Raw genomic sequence first — 10000 nt, forward strand, 5'->3', positions numbered from 1 at the left:
ATTATTTGTTAAAAAGACCCTCTTTTAGGCATTCTGTTAAAGAGAACTGGCAAATATTCATATTGGGAAATTTAAAAAAAAGCTGAGGGTGATCTTTTTATTGAAACAGGATTCCGGTGTAAATTGAAGTATATTGGTTAATATTAATAGTATTAGATGTCAGTTCCAGGTCAAGCAGGAGTCGTAGTCAGTGCTGGTATTATTCCGTAGGCGTAGGTCAATTCTGGGCCGAGGTCTTCTTTGGTTTAGGACTGGTGTTGATGCTGTTATAGCTGGTATTAACGTGACGTTACGCCTTTCTGTTAGGTTATCTTCTTGACCAGTCAGTAGTAGGACTGTAGCAAGACGGTCTGCGTTGCGGTATTTATAGCGGCTCAGACCTAGAGCCTGACCCATGAAAATTCAGCTCTAGGTCTGAGCCGCTATAAATACCGCAACGCAGCTATACCAACACCAGCTGTTCTCCAAAGACGACCGGGCACGGAATTGACCTTCACCTACGGAATAATACCGCCACTGACTACGACCCTTATTTGACCTAGACCTGAGATCTAATACTCTTAATACCAGTACACCTCATTGACGCCAAAACCCTGTTTTACTAAAAGGATCACCTTCAGATTTTTTCATTTTTATAATTTTTAGAAGTTCTCAATATGAATGTTGGCCAGTTACCCAGAAACATCGCTGAGCCAGAGAGGCGGATGATAAGAAAAATATAAAAAAACAACATACAAAATCAACTCTCTTATTTATGCCATTTGCTTTAACAGATCATTATAAGTATTATTATTATTATCATTTTCCCCTTCATTATTATCTACTTTATATAATTTGTTATGATATTCATATTGTTAATAAAGAACAGATTCTTATTGTAAGTATTATCATAAGTACTAGAGATGTATCGGATATCCACATCCTCATCGTGGATTACCCGCATTTTGTTTATAAATCCGCATCCATGTCCGCATTGACAATTTTTTTACATCCGCATCCAAATCCGCATCCCCATTGGCATTGCAAACTACATCCGCATCCGATTTTTGAGAATACAGATATGAAAATATCACTCCCTTCTGTGTTCATAGTTTTTACTCATGCATTGTAGCTAAAACTAGTTTTTTTTTTTATTTGGATTTTTTGTTTTATTATACAAAATACATGATACTCAAATACACATTTCATACAGTATATACTTTATACGTAGCTCTGTTTATAGTATATTTGTTTAAGTCATTTCACGTCATTTATAGTAGTTGTAATCATAAAAACATGGAATTGCATTTTTAGGAAACTCCCTCTCTCCCCCAGGTGCCTCATACTGAGGGACCTGGGGCAACCCGAACAAGATGTAAGGTCTGTAAGGTAAGGTAAGGTCTCTCTCTCTCTCTCTCTCTCTCTCTCTCTCTATCTATAATGCGAAGAATGGCTTTGAGTTTTGTTACCCTTATCATGCAATGAACATGAAAATAACCTTGTGCTAAAAAACTAAAACGATCGTGTATCATTGTTACTGTTTGATGGTTCATATGAATGTCTGCACACACATGCATGAGTATCACTTATGTCTCTACTTTCAATAAGTACATAAAATATTACGAGTTAACACAATTTTAAATTATTTGGCTGAAAATCGTCTTTAATAGTTTATACATATCTAAATTATTCTGATTTACAAAGTATTCACATCAATATCTGTGAGGGTATGGTCATCAAATATCCGCATCTGCAAATCTAAAAGAATTATATTCGCATCCACATCCACATATATATATATTATATACATACATATATATATATATATATATATATATATATATATATATATATATATATATATATATATATATATATCTATCTGATATATATATATATATATATATATATATATATATATATATATATAGATAGATAGATGATAGATAGAGATAGATATATAGATTATATTATATATATTATCTATATATATCTATATATTATATATATATAATTATATATATATATTATAATATATATATAGATATATAATTATATATATATATTATGTGTATATATATATATTATATATCTAATAAAAGGAGCCCATAAAAACACCAAAATGTAGAGAGAAAAGTATTATATTTCAGAGACTGCTGTCTCTCTCTTCAGGTATATGAATGAGAAAAGTTTACAGAAAAGGTGGCATTTATACCAAGAGATCCGTCCACAAGTAAGCCAATTTAGGTCACCCCCGCTGATAATCTTTCTTTAATCTTCTTAGGTGTTGGTTGAATGAACACTTCGTCGACGACATCTGAGATCCACGCCCCTTTTGAGATATTCATTACCTGCCTTCTCTTATTAAGGCCGATTCCATCATTTGACTCTTGTACCGGCAAGTTGCTGCTATAAATTACACGTGACATATTCCAGTTTATTGTATGGTTATGTTCATTTATATGGTTTGAAAATAGCCTGAGTTCTGTTGTCCATACCTAACTGACCATTTGTGTTGTATTAATCTCTTGGGGAAGTGATTTACCTGTAAATCCGATGTAAGATTGGTCACAGTCCTGGCATGGGATCTCATATACCCCAGAGTCTTTGGAGATGTCTTTTGTTGGACGTTAATCAGGGATTTGGCTAAGGTATTTGGGTAGGTAAATGCAAAAGGGTTGGATTTCCCAAGGGTGTGGGTACTCTCTTCATCGTCAACCAGCTCCTTAGCGACACAAATACTTACGAAAAACTGACGAAAAATCCCCTCTAGAACGTTCCCACAGAATTTTTTCGGAAAGTAAGATTAATTGGCCAAGACAAAAAGAGTATTGAACTATTAGAGAAATTTAAAGTAATTAATCCTAAATTACCCTACTTTTATGGCCTTCCCAAAACTCACAAAGACAATCTTCCATTCAGACCCATCGTTTCATGCACCGGAGCTTTCAATTACAAAATTTCTAAATGGTTAGCTGGCCTCCTTTCTCCTTTTTTAGGGCACTTTTTCTCCCAGTCACATCAAACATTCGGAAGATTTTTGTCACAAAATTCAGAGAAGCACATATACCACTTCACAACATAAAACTTTTAAGCCTTGACGTAGACTCCCTATTCACAAAAGTACCAGTACAGGACGTTCTTCAGTTTTTAAGAGAAAAATTATCCCCCTATTCAGATCATTTCCCATTGGCGCTTGACAAAATAATAAAGTTAGTTGAATTATGTGCATCTAATAACATATTTTCATTCGGGGAATCATTCTACAAGCAAAAATTCGGGCGTGTGTGTTGTGGGTTGTGTAGTGTGGGTAGTCCTTTAAGTCCTGTTTTTAGCCAATCTGTACATGGAATACTTTGAAACTACAGTAATAAATGCAATAAAACCCAAAAACATGCTGTGGGATGAGATACGTGGATGACATCCTAACATTTTTGATAATAAGTGGGGTAATTTTAATGAATTCCTCTCAAAATTAAACGCATTAGTGCCCAGCATCAAATTTAAAGTTGAATGGGAAACAGACAACAAAATTCCTTTTCTTGATGTTTAATAATCAGAGACACGACAGAATACAAAATTTACCATATACCAGAAAACAACTAAACGTTCTCACTTTGTCATATATTCACTACTTTATCTATCACGACATTACTATCAAATGGATAGGTTAGCTCGCAACCTATTCTTAAGAGCCTTACGAATTTGTTCCCCAGATTTCCTGGAAAAAGAATTTGAACTAATTCGCAAGCAACTTTCATCTTTAAAGTATCCTGACCATATAATTGAGAAAGCAATTCAAAAGCAAAAGTAATTTTCTACCGACCCCCTAAAGACAAGACCAGAGACACACCCAACAATAAAATAAAAATTCCTCACCTGGAGACGATTAAGAGAGTAACCCACACCCTTGGGAAATCCAACCCTTTTGCATTTACCTACCCAAATACCTTAGCCAAATCCCTGATTAACGTCAACAAAAGACATCTCCCAAAGACTCTGGGGTATATGAGATCCCATGCCAGGACTGTGACCAATCTTACATCGGATTTACAGTAAATCACTTCCCCAGAGATTAATACAACACAAACGGTCAGTTAGGTATGGACAACAGAACTCGGCTATTTTCAACCATATAAATGAACATAACCATACAATAAACTGGAATATGTCACGTGTAATTTATAGCAGCAACTGCCGTACAAGAGTCAAATGATGGAATCGGCCTTAATAAAAGAGAAGCAGGTAATGAACATCTCAAAAGGGGCGTGGATCTCAGATGTCGTTCGACGAAGTGTTCATTCAACCAACGCTAAGAAGATTAAAGGAAGATTATCAGCGGGTGACCTAAATTGGCTTACTTGTGGACGGATCTCTTGGTATAAATACCACCTTTTCTGTAAACTTTTCTCATTCCTCATATACCTAAGAAGATAGAGACAGCAGTCTCTGAAATATAGTACTTTCTCTCTACATTTTGGTGTTTTTATGGGCTCCTTTTATTAGATGGAATTCTGTTGTTACAGAACATTTTTACCATACATATATTCTATATATATATATATATATATATATATATATATATATATATATATATATATATATATATATATATATATTATATATATATATATATATATATATATATATATATATATATATATATATATATATATCTATATATATATATATATATTGTGTGTGTGTGATTAAAAAATCTCAGGTAAATGCACGTAACTTATCATTTGCCCAATTAACAGCATTTCATTCGAATTACCCTTTCTGAATATTTTTGTGAACCTGATATACAGGAATGGTATTTTTATATTTTTGTAAGAATAAATGGACTCCTAACAGTTCCTTCAATATCCTAAGTTCATTCGTCCCACCAAGCTCCAACGAGTCTTCTATTTTCTTTGACTTCCACAGCATATAAGAAAAGACTAATGTGAGGCTAAAATTCTTCTCCTTTTTCGTCTTTTGAAGCTATAATGGAATACTTTCTAAACCTTTTCCTTGACTAAAATTATCTGAGTGACAAACTGCGTTCCTTCAAGACACTCAACTTTTTTTAAATACTGAGTCAGTGGTTGTGCATGTATATCAAAAATACATGTTAGTAATGGTTCAGCAATCTCTCTCTCTCTCTCTCTCTCTCTCTCTCTCTCTCTCTCTCTCTCTCTCTCTCTCTCTCTCTCTCCAGTAAAAATGTAAGTTTTTGTTGTCAAAGTTGTGATATGTGTGACTTATGTAGTCACTTTGGATAATGTATTCAGAGATTTATACGGTTTATAATAGTTTACTTCTATTACTGGGAGATGAAAAATAAATGCTCATATGAGAAATAAAGAAAAAATATCTTCTAGTTTTCCATAGTTTAAGTAAAAACAAATGTATTCTTCGATCATATATTCGCACATACTGTGGCTGGATACCGTCATATATGAATTACTACTGTAGAAAATGTATCACAATTAAATACTTCAAGCATTTCAGGAATAACGCATATCATCTCCATCCAAAATATGTAATTAACTTGCAGTTTTTAATGAACAGCCAATCAACGAGTTGTACGAGTTTCCAAAGCTATCGGGCAAACTCATTGTAACTCTTGCAATCACGAAATTCACATAGAACATTCGAAAGCTAAAATTTGCGTAGTAGGTTTATTGAGAGTTCTGTCAACATCAGGACAACCGATGAACTTTGAGTGTTATGTGATGGAATACAGACCCTTCACTTTTATTATCAAAGCCAGTTTATAAGGTACGCATGTGCAAATACATACATACATACGTACGTACATATATATATGGAGCACCGACAATTCAGCGCCGACAATTCAGCTTAGAGACAATTCTGAGCATGGCGATTCAGGGCAAGGACTATGCAGCACAAAGACATTCTGCGAAATAAAATACAAATATGGAAACGAAGGAAACAGTCATCAAATTAATATTTTATTTCTAACATACTGAATTTTAAAAAGTAGGCAAAAATATATATTGAAATGACATACTATAAAATATTTTTGTAAAAAAATATTCATACTAATTTATTTCTGCATTTCATGAGGTAGCTTATATTTTGTACGTATTCCAATGTGTTTGTTTGCTTCCCATATTTACTAACTGGCGTTTTTATTGCCTTAGCTGTTCTCTGATAATTTGTTTTTTTTTTCTGGAATCGTCGTGTCCAGCTCTGATTCTCATTATCCTTTCTCTGCGTTGTCTTGCTCCAATTTCAAAAACTCCACATCCTTCACAGAACATATGAATAATATAAAGTTGGTGGAAAAGGCGTGGGGCTACTTTAAATGTGCCATCTGCAAGCCAGTTTTTGTGTTCGTTGACAGGTTCAATATTCTTTGCAGTCGAACATCATTAGAAGAACTAGCCTGTTCACGAAGCTGATGCTGCTGGCTGTGGCACATGAGTATGCGTCATAACTTATTCCCATGAACTTCCATTGACATGAATTCGGCCTCTGCATGTGTCTTGTGTACAACGCCAAGACTCATTTTCACAACAAAGTTTTCTATCTAAACGATAGCAAAATCCATTTAATAGAATGTGATCACGACCTTTCTCTGATAAAATCCGCTTTACTTCATGGGGCTTTTTTTTTTTTTTAGCTCAGCGAATGTTTGTAAAAAACTACGCTCCAGAAAAGGAAATACATCCAGTTCGAGTTTAGAAGAATACCAGTAACTATTATTCGCTTGTTGTTATAGCATAAATAACAACCGTCAATTGTTCGATGGTTGAAAGTGTAAACGATCTTAAGATTTTTACCTATATTTTTAACTAACTGCAAGTAGTTAGTTTTGTTTTCTGTCGCCAAATCAGAAATAAATTAGTATAATTTTCAATATCTTATTTCAATAAATCTCATATTTCATTTTTTGAAGTTCAAAAATAATTTACAAATAAAAACTAATTTGATCATTGTTTTCTTAATTTCCCATGCTTTGGCTTTATTTCGCCAAATTGCCTCAGCTCTGAATAGTCATTGTGCTGAATCATCATGCACTAAATTGTCTCCAAACTGAATTGTCGGCGCGGGATTGTCGGCCCACGTGTGTGTGTGTATTTATATATATATATATATATATATATATATATATATATATATATATATATATATATATATATATATATATATATATGTCATAAATAAAGATGATAATATGTATCGTTGTTGGAAGCATTTCTTGGCAATGTGAAGACTGTTCATATTTAACTTCCCATGGAGACAGTCCGAAGCGATGACCTGAGAATGCTGACATATCTTTCTGGATGGTATGATGTTAAAGATGCTTACTTAACCAGGCCATGTTCGTTCTGTGGGTATGTGAGTTTACTAACTATGTCCGTTGATAATGGCGAGTTTTGGGCAATTACTGGGGAGACAGCTATGGGAGAAAAGGCAGAATGCTGGGATAGCTCTGCGAAAGTCTGAAAGTCTATTTATTAAAGTGTGTGGAAGTTCCAGGCTTTAATGGGTAAGCGTTATCATACTTTAGCCAAAGGGATGGCTTGTTGTCTGTTTGACATTTTGTAAAGATGTTCCATTTCATTTAATCTTTTGACTTTGTCTTTACAATTGTGTGTGTTCTCAACTAGTGTGTTCTCCTGTCATTTAAACAGGCAGTTCTAGTGAGGGGTACCCAAGGTCTAGACCGAGGTGTTTTCCTAGGGACCGAGTGTCCTAGTGAGGGGAACTGACGTGTTTTGGAGAAGTGATAATTGGAGTGTGGGACTAATTACTGATTAAGACATTTAAATACTAGGGGGTTATCTGAGTTAGTTGTCGTGAGACTTGAACTATTATCTTTCCATTGTTGAGCCTGTAAGAACTTGAGTTATTCAACTAGTAACTTTACTTTGAATAAAACATTATATTTTTTGTAACTCCAACTCTGATTTAATGACCTAATGGAGAGAGAGACGAGAGAGAGAGAGAGAGAGAGAGAGAGTAGAGAAGAGACTGAGGGTTATCAGTTCGCCTAACGCTCAGGCTAAACGCATACCAAACATTAAATACCGGGGGGGGGGGGGGGGGGGGGGGGGGGGGGGGGGGGGGGGGGGGGGGGGGGGGGGCGACACCCCGCTGGGGGGGGGGTCCCCTTCGCTGGTAATAGTTTGGTGGCAGATGGTTTAAGAGGCTTTTTGTATATGTATAAGCTGTAGGTACGCTAACAAAGAGACAGGTGACCAGTTAGAACATAGATGTTTTTTTTTTTAATAGGTAAAGGGGTTATGATCATGTCACAGGCATAAGAGTTGGTGGCTTAGCGGTGTTGTTCGAACGAAAAAGCCTTTTGTGACATTAGTATGATTTTGAGAATGCATTGAATTTCAGTTAATAACTTGTGGGGGTTAAGGTTTGATGTCCATCTAGTGGTAGTACTGAGCAAAGACAATTGACTAGTCATCAATTTTGTCCAGAGCAAGATGCCTCGAGGGGTCGGACACATTCAGATAGAGCTGAGACATTTTGAGTGCATTCCCGAGACGTCTCGTGTCAGTGAATGATCGCGTTTGCATTGTGCCGATGGGATTAGCGTGTTTTGCGGTCAGGTTTTCTCTCATTATGAAGTGGTGAGTGTGAAAAAGTTTTTTTTTTTTTAGTGCTGGGGGGGGGGGGGGGTTGGGGGGGGGTGTGAAGTCATTTTTGTGAATTGTGGGATTGGTTTAGGATATCACATTTTTTTTTCCTATAGTAGCAGAAAGTGACATGTTTTTTTTTATTGGCGCATGTTTGGAAGAGACGCATTCGTCTTTGTGTTCATATATGCGTGTGTATGAATGATTTTCATACATGCGAAACTGTGCATGAATTGTATTCTTTGCTTGGACAAAGAGTGCCCACTCATTCTTACGCGCTCAGCATAGTTTCTGCTGATCCGACCCACAGGGGTATTGCAAGGGGAAGGCAAGTAGTGGTCCTGTCTAAGGGGGTACTCAACACTGTTCAGGGAGGGTGTTCTACGCCCAGAGGAGGGTGAAACTTTTTTTTTAGTGGGAGTGAACTCCTTTTTTTTCTTTGTGTCAGGGTGGGGGATTGGGGGATGAATTTGCTTGATAATGATTGGTTGATGATGTGAGATGCCCGATAGGGTTTTTTTTTTCAGAAAGAGTTTTCTTTCTCTTGAATGAAGAGGAAAAGGATATGATATACATATGGGATGTGTGTAAGTTATCCTTATTCTTTGGAAGGCACAATTATAATGGGGTCACAGTGATTATCATTTTTTAATAGAGATTTGATTTGTGTTGGAGATATTACTTTAAAGTGGTGCTGTGTGGTGCTGAGTGATGATGATTGCTGACTGGAGTTGTCAGGTGGTGTTGCCTTTGGTGGTGGGTGGGTGCTTCATGTTGTATTTGGTGTATACTGGGGGATTGGCAATATTAATGCCCTTACTTAAGATATTTGCAGGAGAATTATTGCTATGGGGAATTCATATTATCATTATTACTTGAGATATTTTACGGGGGGTTACTTAAGTAGAATTATCACTACTTGAGACACATTTTAAGACGGATTTGAGATATTTCATGGGAGATTATTTTATAGTTATTACAGATAATTATATTATGGAGAATTATTACAATGAATTATGGGAGAAGTCTTGTAGTTAATTATTTATTGAGTTTTTGTAACTTTGGAGAATATGCCAGTAATTCATGAGTGATGAATCTGGCTGAATTTTTGGTGAATTGTGCTGAATTTTGCAGAACTTTTTTGTGAATTTGTGTTGAATTTTGGTGAATTAATGGGCAAGCAACATAAACATTGGTGATGTTTTTTTATACTTATACTGGTGATTTTGATAATAGCAATTTTGGCGATACAGCTGATAATGATACTTCTAATACTGGTGATTTTTTTTATATACTAATACGTGGGTGTTGTAATGCTGCCAAGGGTGGTGTTGTTTTTTTTTCAATTTGGGAGGCACTAACGACATATTTTTTGTTTTGTTTTTCTTTTTTTGTGAGTTCAGAAGATAATT

Source organism: Macrobrachium nipponense, chromosome 29 (assembly GCF_015104395.2).
Source record: "Macrobrachium nipponense isolate FS-2020 chromosome 29, ASM1510439v2, whole genome shotgun sequence".
Classification (NCBI taxonomy): Eukaryota; Metazoa; Arthropoda; class Malacostraca; order Decapoda; family Palaemonidae; genus Macrobrachium; species Macrobrachium nipponense.